Genomic DNA, 12247 nt, shown 5'->3' on the forward strand with positions numbered 1-12247 from the left:
TGGTGGCGGTGGCGGCCCAATCCTGGTTTGGCCCCCACTGCACACAGGCAGGCATCCTCATGGGCAGGTTCTGGTAGAAAGGGGGGAGCCACTGGCCTGGCCCAACTCTCGCCTCCCCTCCCCTTAAAAAGGGGGGAGAAAGGGGGGAGCCACTGGCCTGGCCCAACTCTCGCCTCCCCTCCCCTTAAAAAGCTGCTTAAGAAGCTGCCTGGAGAGCTGCCTTTGGAAAGGGGGGTGATGTCAGACAGTCTGCAGCCAATGAGTGGCAGCCGAGGGTGGTGGCGCTTGTGAGTGATGGTGTTTGCGAGTTCCTCATTCAAGCTCGGCTGCAGCAGCCACACCACCTCACCTGCCTCCATGTTCAGTGTGGCCGCCCCACCCTTCTGGAAGCAAGGTGCTCAGTGCAGCAGATTCTTTGGGGGGGGTGTTGAAAATTTGGGAAGGGCATCTCCTCATATGCCCTGCACTAGCTGCAGCCCTGGCGCTGGGCCTGGTGCTGCTTCTGACTTCCAGTGCCAAGCCCACCATGGCTTCACCCTCCCCAGTGATGCTGCTGCCATCACTGAGGCTGTTGTGGCTCCCCGCCACCCCCCTCATCAGCATCAGGCCTGGTCTGCCTGCCAGCCTCCATTGCCAGGCTCACTACAGTTTCTCCCTCTGAGTCACCACTGCTCCTGCCTCCCCAACCATCGCTTCCTGGAGGAGGTAGGTGCAGACAATGCTGTTGTTTGGGGGTGGGATTTCAATCCCCAATGTATTTTAAAATTATTTTTATAGTTTTCTGCAAACCTGGAGGTCACCTAAATTTGGAGAAAAATTTCCTTTTTATGATTGTGGGCCTGATCCACAAATTTAGATATCTGCAGATTGGCCCACAGAAGGCTATTAGATATATATGGGCACTTTCACATATGCTAAATAATGCAGTTTCAATCCCCTTCAGCAACTGTTTGCAACTGGATTTTGCCATTTCACACAGTAAAATCCAGTTGTAAAAGTACATTGGAAGTGCATAGAAAGGGCATTATTTAGTGTGTGTTAAAGCACCCATAGATTCTGAATATCCAGAACTATAAAATTTGGATACAAAATTATTTGTAACTATTCTGAATGTAGCATCATTCGGTGCTTCTGAATATTTCTGAATCTCAACTGCACATCCCTACTTAGAACTACAGCTGGATCTTACTGTATGATCATAAGCACTTTACTAGGAAGTAAATTTTAATATGCATAAGTAAGTATGGTTGGGGTGACTAAGGCAGGGACTTGATACCAAATGCAGGGATGGTTCTTTGCTAAAGCCTCCACTTGGGGTGGCACAATGAAGAAGGTACTGACATACCAATGTGGTTTGTCTTGCTTTCTGTCACCAGTAGTGCAAAAGGCAACAATAGAAATAGCCTTTGTCTGCTGTTGTCTCCTGGACTGATACTATCATTGGCTGAGTCTTAGCCAAACCCCTGACATACTGGCAGTGGAAGGAGGTGACAGGTGGTGTATCTGCTTGAAGTGACAAAATACCATGAACTGGCCCTGCCACACAGTTGGAGAAGTAGGAATTGTACAATATTTGTTTTGCAGTTCAATCAGAAGTAACATACTTGTGTAAGTGTACTCTAAAGATTGTACTGGACTAGGATAGATGCTTACTGAGCACTACAAATCCATTGACAGCTGGTATGGTTTGGTTTAGTTAATATTGCATTGGACCGGAGAGATCTAGGTTGAAATCCCTGATGAGTCATGGAGCTTACTAGGTGACATTGTGGCAGTTGCTGTCTTTAATCCTAACCTACTAAAGAGGATTTGGTGTAAGGGTAAAATGGGGTACATGCTGCTTTGAGGTTGGTGTACAAAGGAAAAGATAGAAATGAGGCAAAAGAAGCCTATTAAGGGATGACAGAATTTCTAGGTAATTTTCTAATATGTAGTTGGTATTTTCCTTATTTTAGGTTGGTTAAGGTTTGTTTGTAATGCCTCTCACAAGTTTGTTCTCTCTAATATCATTCCAAGGAAATACTGAAAAATTTCCTTAGCCATTTTTCAAAAGGAAGAGAGTGTTCCAATGCTCAGTTTTAATGGATAATAAATAATTGGGAAACTCCTAGCTTGGGACCAGGTTAGCTAGGAAAATAAAAGAAGCGTGGAACAGTGGGAATTAAAAAATATACCTTGGTTGCATGCCTCGGATTGGGGAATCTAGAAGCCTCTTAAGGGTTCACCAGTTGTGAATTATGCATCTCACACTCACTAGTAGGCGTAAATGCATAATTCTAATCTGTTCTTATTATTTATTTATAGCACACCAGTAGAATGTAAATTGTCTGCCTCCTTTGAACAAGCTTATCATGCCACTTAAAATATGCAGATATTTCAGGGGAGTCTATATAGACAATTTGCCTAGGCTAGCACATTGATTCCAATTAAAGGGCATATAAACTGCTAATGATAAATTAAACTTGCTTTTCCCAGCTCACAGGTGAGATACACCAAGGGTGCTGCAAGGGAAAGTCAACAAAAAAACTAAGTATTGCTCCTGAAATAATACACACAATACATCTTAACTAATTCTGTTTTTTTTTTAATGAGTTTTAAAATGCTTTTATGGAACTTAGTAGATAAGAACAGGTAGGGACCCACAAGAAACACATAGGGAGAGGGCATCCCCCCTGCCTTTGCTTCCTTCTCTCCCCCCATCAATGTTCCCCCTCTCTCTTTCTGCCCACACCCATCATCTATTAATATTCCCTCACCCCTTCTATGTCAGCCTTTCCCTTTCTTTCTCCCCCACCCCTTCGCTGGCAATCCTCTCTCACCTTCATTTCTCCCCTCATCCCTTGTATGTCCATCTCCCCCTCTCTTACCCCCCAGCCCTTCGCAGACAATGTCCCTCTCTCTTTTCCCAACCACTTCTCAATCTGCCCCTTTCTTTCTCCCCTAACCTCTTCTCAATCTCCCTCCTATTCTTTTCAACACCTTGGGAGCCATGGCAGCTGCAAGAGGGCCCCTGGGAGCTCTGCTGATGGCAGTAGCCTGGTTGTCGAGAAACCTGCCAATGGTTGTGGCAGGAGGGCCCCTGGGAGCCACAGCATCAGCCTGGTTGTTGGGAGCATGGTGGCTGCACCAGCCCCCCTGGGAGCCCCAGTGCTGGCCACAGGGCCCCCAGAAGCCACTATGCTGGCTGCAGAGCACCTGGAAGTCCTACTGATGGTGGCAGCCAAGTCGTTGGGAGTCACGTCATCCAGTAAATGCTCTGAACATGCACAGACAACATTTTTATTTTGGGGGGATTTAACTCCTCGTAATTTTTTTTTACAGTTTTCAGATTTTGCAGGAAAATTTCCTTTCTGTCAGTGTGGGCTCAGTCCATGGATTTAGATATCTGCAGATTGGCTCACATGTGAGAAATGGATATATAGAGATTGCATATAGATGGGAAAGCAAGGTTATCATAGCTGCCTAGGCCTTCACCAGAACATATATGTGCACCTGACAAAAGGTGGAATGACAAAAGATGACAGGTGGTAACAGTCCAACTGTGGTTTGTTGCTGGCCATACCATCTGCTGATATTCCGCCATCTAGCCAGAGAGCTACCACTTGATCTCTAGGAAGGCAGGAGTACCATGTCACGCTGGAGCAGGGGCTACTCTGTTTTTATCTCCACCTGGAGTTTTGAAAGAGTTAAACCTCATGAAGACCCAGAGTTCATTTTGCCTTCTCTGTTTAGAGTTATTAAGAATACTTACCTCTGTTTTTTGTGGACTATAAATGTTTTCTAATTGATGGAATCAGCCCTGGATTGGCATACATGGGCTTTCCCCCCTCGTCATACCAAATATTTTCCTTCTTTGAACATAAATTGGTTGGTTCAAGTCATCATGTTGTTTTGCCCTTAAGAGTCCTCACAAGCTTCTGCACATAGATCAGTTCATACAAACTGTCACCCACCCCACCAACATACTACTGGTCAGCAGCAGCAATGAGCAACCATCTGCACACTTAAATAGTGATGGTTGAATCAGCTTGTCATCAGATCAGAATGAGCTTGCTGTTTACAACCATTGGTGGAGAACCTTTGGTGGGAAAGATTTCATTTTACCAAGAGTTAATGCCAGTTCATAACATTGGCTGTATCTTTTCCATATTATATACACATAAATAGACATGCAAAAGCTCCTCAAGTGTGATCTAATCTAAATTATATAAAAGAATTGAATTTGCATTTAACACTGAGCATTCAGGAAGAAAGGTTTTGTACTCACTATTTATTTAAAACATTGCGGCTGGCTGCATCCCTTCCAGCTCCTGCTATTCCCACGGAAAAATTAGAGCTCTGCTTCCAGAAAATACAGCCAAGTTTGGAACAAATATCAATGGAAACGACCAGAGCAAAGAAAGGTACTAAAAATCCTCCTTATAGACCTCCCAAAAAGAGTAATACTGACCCTAAACACTCAGATGATTCAGACCTGGAGGTGTCTCTGTTAGAGAAAATGGCAGCAGGAGGGAGTAACCCTGACTAAAGCAAACAGACTGTGTTATTGCATGCCTTATGCTTGATAAGGAACAAAATCAAGAATGATTTAAAGTTTCTGAGTGGAGAGGTTGGACAGTTAAAAATGAATTTGGGCTGCTCAAACAAACAATTGAGCCTATAAATAAGAAATTAGAAGAGCTCACCGCAGCGTTGAAAACGACAGAGAAGAAAGCTGAATCAGCAATTCACTCGGCAAAAAAGAATGCAGACAACATTAAAGAATTTCAGGAATTTGAGATATGGGCCAAGACCAACATCATACTCCAGGAAACAAAACTGAGAGAAAAGGTTAAACTCCATGGAGTACCTGTAAACTTTGGTGAAAAAGAAAATCTCACTGCAGCTTTAAACAAATGGCTGACTCAGATTCTTCTAGGAGCAGGAGAAGCAGTGTCTTCTGAAGGGATCATCAGCTCTACCTTCCGGCTAAATATCCCCCAAAAGGCTCCTGAAAACACTTCCCCTGATATTATCATCGAATTTAAACAGGTCCAGATGAAGAATAAACTTTTTGCAGTCGCGAGAGACAAGCAGGGACTGAGCCTGGAGGACACAATTGTGTATCTGTTTCCTGACATTCCAGCTGAGGCAATCATCACAAGAAGACGTCGTAAGGAAACAGCAAAAATTATCAGAGACAAAGGAATTCAGTACAGATGGCTGCCACTCGGACATCTCATGGGTAATTTGGAAAACAAAATGTTCACTGCACATAATGAAATTACAGGGAAAAATTTAGTAGAGGCAGTAACCAAATTAAGGAATGGAAGTGTTTGAACTGTGATATTATGAGGAATTTCAGACAGGCGATATATTCCGGAAGAGGAACGGTTCCCAAATGGTTTCTGGTCTGTCATTTCAGACAGAACCATTTGAGAACCAGTTCCCTTCCGGAATATATTTGTTATTTCATACACAGCATTTTACCTGTCAACTGCTTCCAAGTACTCCTCAGTTTCGTCTCCCGGTTCCGATGCACTTTTTCCCGCTGTTTTTCGCCCGCATGGGCGATCTCCGGCTTTTTTTTTTTAACATTTGCTTTATAGCGTTATAGCATTATATCAATCCCATTGGAATGCATAGAGTGTTTTGTTATACTGCTATAGCGCTATAGCGCTCTAAAGCAAACATTAAAAAAAAGCCGGAGATCGCCCGCATGGGCGCAAAACGGCGAGAGAAAAGTGGGAAAAAGCGGTGCAGTCTGAAATGGCAAACCACTTCAGATCCAGCTCTTTACCGGAAGGGGAAAGCCATGTGTGAAATGGCAGCCCTATACCGGTTCACTTCAAAATGGATCATTACCGGCTTGAAACCGGGTGAAACTGGGTAATGTGAAATTCCCCTATGTTTTGAAGCAGAGAGGTACAATGTAATCCATAAAGTAAGTTAGAGTTAGTATGATAGTATGTTAGTATATAGAGTAAATTAGAGTTATTCAATAGGATGAGTGGGAATAATAATAATGGAAAATAGACAATAGGAATGGAATAGTTAAAGCCAATGGCATAGCAAGGAGTGCCCCCCAAGGCCTCCGATAAGAGGGAGGAGAGTTTCCGCCTGTTGCAGAGGCTTCCTCTGCAGCACCCAGTTTTGGAGGCAACCCTGTTCAACTTTCCTTTATAGGTATGGAAGAAAGACTATGAGTATAAAATAAGGATGCACGGAGGGAATCCAGCAAAAGAAGTATAGAAGTCTTGAATAACTTAAAGAAGAATGTAATAATGTTTAGATCATGAATTAGAGGAAGTTGTACAGCCGTTTGGGCAAGTGGATTAAGAAAGCGAATAAGATAACGAGGATAGAAAGTATTTATATGCTTTCAATGTTTAATTTGAAAAATGAAGTGTTAAGATATGCATAAAAATATCTGGATATATATATATATATATATATATATATACACACACACACACACACACACACACACACACACTTAATAAAATATCAATTAAATAAGAAAAAATTATTTAAAACATTTCTATGCCTGATATAACAGGGAGAATTGCTAATAAGTAGGGTTACTAACCTCCAGGTGGGGTCTGGAGGTCTCCCAATATTACAACTGAACTTCAGACTACAGGGATCAGTTCACCTGGAGAAAATGGCTGCTTTGGAGGGTGGATTCTATGGCATTGTATCCAGCCAAGGTCCCTATCCTCCCAAGGCTTCACCCCCCCCCCAAATCTCCAGGTATTTCCCAACTTATTGTACTGATCTTGGGCCATTCTTCCTCATTGGTTTACACAGCAAGTGGTTTATCCACATTTTCCCTTTAACCATTGTTCTTCATCCTCCCCCAGCAAAATAAGAAGTCTATAGTGTGAAAGGGGGAAGGTGGCATAGTATAGCCCAATCTCATCAGATTTTGGAAGCTAAGCAGGATTAGTACTTGGATGGGAGACCACCAAGAAAGGTTCTGCAGAGGAAGGCAATGGCAAACCACCTCTGCTTCTCATTTCCCTTGAAAGCCCCTTGCTGGTGTTGCCATCAGTTGGTTGTGATTTGATGGCATTTATGTACATGGTGGTGGAAAGTGCCATTACGTTACACCAAACTTGTGGCAACCCCATAGGATTTTCAAGGCAAGAGATGTTCAGAGGTAGTTTGCGATTGCCTGCCTGTGCTTAGTGGCACTGGTTTTTGTTGGTTGTCTCCCATCCAAATAGTAACTAGGGCCAACTGTGCTTAGCGTCTGAGTTCTAAGAAGATTGGGCTAGCCTGGACCATCCAGATTAGGGTTTACATATGCACACAGTGTGAAAGGCCTGTTACATGGTATGCTTTTCCTTTATGGTCTTATAAATAATGTATTTATATTACTTATTATTTATAAAATGTTTTTAAACAAGTGGTGTTTAGTTATACTTTGTTTACATGGGAAAATATGAATTTTGAATTCCAATTGTCCTGCATACAAATAACCAAAAAAAGAATTCAGTTGTTGTTGATCCTCTGTGTCCCTATTTACATTCCCTGAGTACTGATGAACTACTTGGTTACTCCCAGTTTTATATTTTTCAGTTCACCAGATTATTGTTGGAAAATGTAATTTGTGTTGATATGAACATGCATTAGAACTAAGTCTTTAGCTATGATTGTCCTCTACTTAGTTCTACAGCAGTAGAGTATGATAGATTACATTATGCCACTAACACCCTTTCTTTCTGCCATTCAATCCTAATTTATTGCCTGTAGTACACAGGAAGTCAAAAATAGTTGGGAATCTGTTTTCAGTCCCAAAGTGATTAATTGGAACATAAGAAATAGTATCAGGTGAGTAGCCATGTTGGTCTGAAGCAGCAGAACACAGTTTGAGTCCAGTGGCACCTTTAAGATCAACAAAATTTGATTTAAGGTATAAGCTTTTGTGTGTACACACACACCTTCACATACAATGAAACTGAAACTACCAGTCCTTACATATATAGGTAGAGGGTGAATAGTAGTTAAGGTGAAAATTCTTTTGAACATATGCAAAGTCCCCCCCCCTTTAATTGTGGTTTCACAGGTGGCTCATGTTATCCTTGGATTATGGGGCCACTGTTACCTTGTATAGCCAGGCACAAGTGCTCTTTGGACATATATCAGTGTGAAGATGATTCTGACCGTTGAACAGAGCCCATAGTGCTCAGGTATAAGGCAAACAGATGGGGCACAGAAAGAACAGATTAAAGGACACATCCCTTAAACATATGCTTGGGACATGTCCAGTCATTCAGTTTTTCTGGGAAGAAGTTATTACTCATTTTGTATTAGATTGTTCATTGATTTTTGAGGATTATGTACTTTTAAGCTCTATGTCCATCTCTTGGAAGCTAACCAGTGGTCAACAAAAATGGACCCTCCATGCATTTACTACAGCTAAAGGACTCATATTACAGCATCAGACAGATAAAAGCCCACCTGCGGTAAATCAATGGACTGAGGGCCTTAGAACTCTTACCAATATTTGAATGCATGGCGTATAGATAGCAATTGTGTATGGACTTATTTTTAGATATTGGAAACCATTTATAGAAACTTATGTGTAGATCCATCTCCACTATTGTTATATTTATGTCTCTACTTTATGTCATTTCCCCCTCTTTTTTTAAAAAAAAAGATATTTAGTTGCTGGTAACATCAGCCTTACTGACCAGAAGGTGTGACTCCATAAAGCTTTCCGTGTATAATATTTTGTAGTAAGAATAACATGAACAAAAATTACGGTTGCACCCTGTCACTTGTGAAGGGCATGCTCCTATTGTACTTGTACATATTTGTAAGATGTCCCTTAAAATACTTGAAGTTATAGCTGAAAAATGATTGGGTCATCAACTTCTAGTATGTTAAAGACATATGTGCCAAACTAACTCATTCGTCTTTTCCATGGTATTGCCGGATGCACATGTATTTGGTGCTTGAAATCTGTACTGTACCCAGATACAAAATGTAGCATAGCAAACTGTCCATGTTTCAGATTAAACCCTGGCACTTTTCATTTAGATTAAGTGCTGGTTGAAGCTCATTCATGTTTTGTCAAAGACTCAAGGATACCCTAAATTTAGAGTTGGCTGGGAGTTCCCCTACTGGGACTCATTTGTCAGCTTGCCTAAATCAATAGGATATGCTTCCAAGTAAGCATATTTTGGATCAGGATGTAAGAGTCAGGTTTGCCATAATTAGTTCTTGATTTAGTACAGCAATTTTCCATTTATTGTGGCATAAACCTGATATAATGAAATTGCAAAATAATTGTCCAAAATGGTTGTCTCTATAGGAGGATTACTAATTGTACTTAGCTATAAGCTTGAATTGTTTCCTATTATAACTATTCTGTTTTACGTCAATGAAGTTTCTCGTCATTTATATACAGGCAAATAAGAGTGGGATTGAGACCAGTATGTCTGACTCTTCACTAATTGAAATGAGAAAGCAAAGAAATATTCATTAAGCCATGGATGGCAATATAATGACCTCATTTAAACCAGCCATGCAAGGAAATTCAGATTTAATACTGAAAAATAGGGCTAGCACTTGAGGCCAATAGATGAACCTCATGTAGATGGATATTTACACAGATATAACCACATTTAGGTTAGCTCTGTTTCACAAATGAAAAAAATGGTTGGAACAAGAGTCTTAATTTGTGAGTAATGTTTTCTCAACTTAGATTTTAAAATAAAATTACTTATCAGGTCCTGAACTTAATTGAATTGTAGGTTTGCTTCAAAATAATAGGAATCAAACCAAATTCTAGTAATGTGAAATAAGCATTATTGTGACAATCAGGGAAAAACTGGCAAACCATAAAGCTGTTGGAAGCATATTATGCAATTATACCCCATATGAGCCTGTCTCATTATCCAGCTTCTCCCCCTCGCAAGTGGACAAAAGTGAGTGTCATGGTCAAATATATGTGTGTGTTAAGTGCCATCAAGTCACTTTTGACTTGTGGTGATCCTATGAATGAATGTCCTCTAAAACGTCTAGTCATTAACAGCCATTCTCAGGTCTTGGAAACTGAGGGCCATGGCTTCCTTGACTGAGTCAATACATCTCATGTTGGGTTTTCCTCATTGCCTGCTGCCTTCCATTTTTCCTAGCATTTTTGCCTTTTATAGCGCACACTTTAGATGTTTGTAGGACACTGCTTGGTTTTTTTTTAGAACAAACTGCATCTTTGCAGAAAGAGGACAACCTGCTAGCCTGCTTTGCTGGCCCCCACAAGGGCCAGGCAGCATCCTCCCAAACCATCTCATGCTGGATTGTCAAAGCCATCCAGTTGGCATACTCTGCCTCCAAGGTCGATTGCCCACTCCATCTCAGGGCTCACTTGGACAGGTCTCAATCTTCCTCTGCAGCCTTCTTCAGCAACGTTCCCTTGGACAGCATCTGCAAGGCAGCTACCTGGGTCCTCCCCATTGATGTTCATCAAGCACTATGCAGTAGATGATTCAAGATGGGATGCAGCTGTGGGGAAAGCGGTCCTTTAGTCCTTATTTCACTGAGGATCCCACTTCTACCTCCTACCTGTAAGTCAGCTTGTTATTCTCCCCTGTGGGACTGCAAAAGAAACCATGAAGATGAGAACAAGGTTGCACTTAACTGTAACTGTTGTTTCATTGAGTTGTTTTCTGTGCAGGCACACATCCCTCTCTCCTTTCGTCAGTGGGATCCTCATGCTTTTGAGGTTATGACGGACCCCTGATCCTTTTCCAATCTCAGGCAGATTTTCCTGCCAAAAATATTTTTACTTCCCCTCAGTGACTGAGCTGCCTTTCAGTAGCATGTATTTCTTCTTTATCTTATTTTATAAGCTTTAACGGTCCCACCCTGTCACAGATATTAGTTTAGGCTTTATTATTTTTAGTTTATTAGTTTAGTTTACCCAGCACAGGAACTAGAAGGAATACAGGCGCTGTCTTGTTTTAAAATACCCTCATGAAATGGCACTTGAGGCAAAATTAACTTTTGAAACAGAATAAAGATTTTAATAAACAGGCAGGGAATAGATAAAAATAAGAATTCTAGGTATAGTGGTTGCTGAGGATAAACTTTCTAATATATACAGATCTGAATTCTTAGAACATACAAGAGAATGTTGTTGTGGCTTATTTTCAGAGTTTCAAGTTCTTTTCAATGAGAGATTTTTGCTCATAAGGACATAAGAGAAGCCAATGTTGGATCATGCCAATGGCCCATCCAGTCCAACAGTAATACAGTGGCCAAAAATATCAGGTGCCATCAGGAGGTCCAGCAGTGGGACCAGGACACTAGAAGCCCTCCCACTGTCCATCTGTCCCGCAGCACCAAGAATACAGAGCATCACTTGCCCCAGACTGAGAGTTCCTGTCTATACCTTGTGGCTAATAGCCACTGATGGACTTCTGCTCCATATGCTTATCTAATTCTGCCTTGAAGCTGTCCATGCTTGTAGCCGCCACCACCTCCTGTGGCAGTGAATTCCACGTGTTAAGCACTCTTTGGGTGAAGAAGTGTTTCCTTTTATCTGTTCTAACCTGACTGCTCAGCAATTTCATTGAGTGCCCACGAGTTCTTGTATTGTGAGAAAGGGAGAAAAGTACTTCTTTCTCAACCTGCTCTATCCCATGCATAATCTTATAAAACCTCTATCATGTTTCTCCAAGCTAAAGAGCCCCAAGCATTTTAACCTGTCTTCATAGGGAAAGTGTTCCAACCCTTTTATCATTTTAGTTGCCCTTTTCTGCACTTTTTCCAATGCTATAATATCCTTTTTGAGGTGTGGTGACCAGAACTGTACATAGTACTCCAAATGAGGTTGCACCATTGATTTATACAGGGGCATTATGATACTGGCTGATTTGTTTTCAATTCCATTCCTAATAATCCCCAGCATAGCGTTGGCCTTTTTGATTGCAGCTGCACACTGTCAGTGAGTTATCTACTATGACTCCAAGATCTCTCTCCTGGTCAGTCTCAGCCAGTTTGGATCCCATCAATGTGTATTTGTATTTAGGATTTTTAGCTCCAATGTGCATCACTTTGCACTTGGCCACATTGAACCCCATTTGCCACATTGATGTCCACTCGTCCATCCTCGACAGAGCCCTTTGGAGTGCCTCACAATCCACCCAGGTTCTCACTACCCTGAACAACTTCATGTCATCTGCAAATTTAGCCACTTCACTGATTATTCCCAACTCCAAATCATTAATAAACAAGTTAAAAAGCATTGGACAGA

At 41.6% G+C, this 12247-nt stretch overlaps 1 protein-coding gene across 1 annotated transcript in view; it reads left to right on the forward strand.

Moving 5' to 3' along the window:
• Positions 1 to 12247, forward strand: part of USH2A (Usher syndrome 2A (autosomal recessive, mild)) — a gene marked incomplete at its 5' end in the record, with an annotated part of 716575 nt that overhangs the window by 265785 nt on the left and 438543 nt on the right. The gene's annotated exons all lie outside the window — the stretch shown is intronic.

This window comes from Gekko japonicus, unplaced genomic scaffold (genome assembly GCF_001447785.1).
Source record: "Gekko japonicus isolate JY-2015 unplaced genomic scaffold, Gekko_japonicus_V1.1 scaffold810, whole genome shotgun sequence".
NCBI classification, from domain to species: Eukaryota; Metazoa; Chordata; class Lepidosauria; order Squamata; family Gekkonidae; genus Gekko; species Gekko japonicus.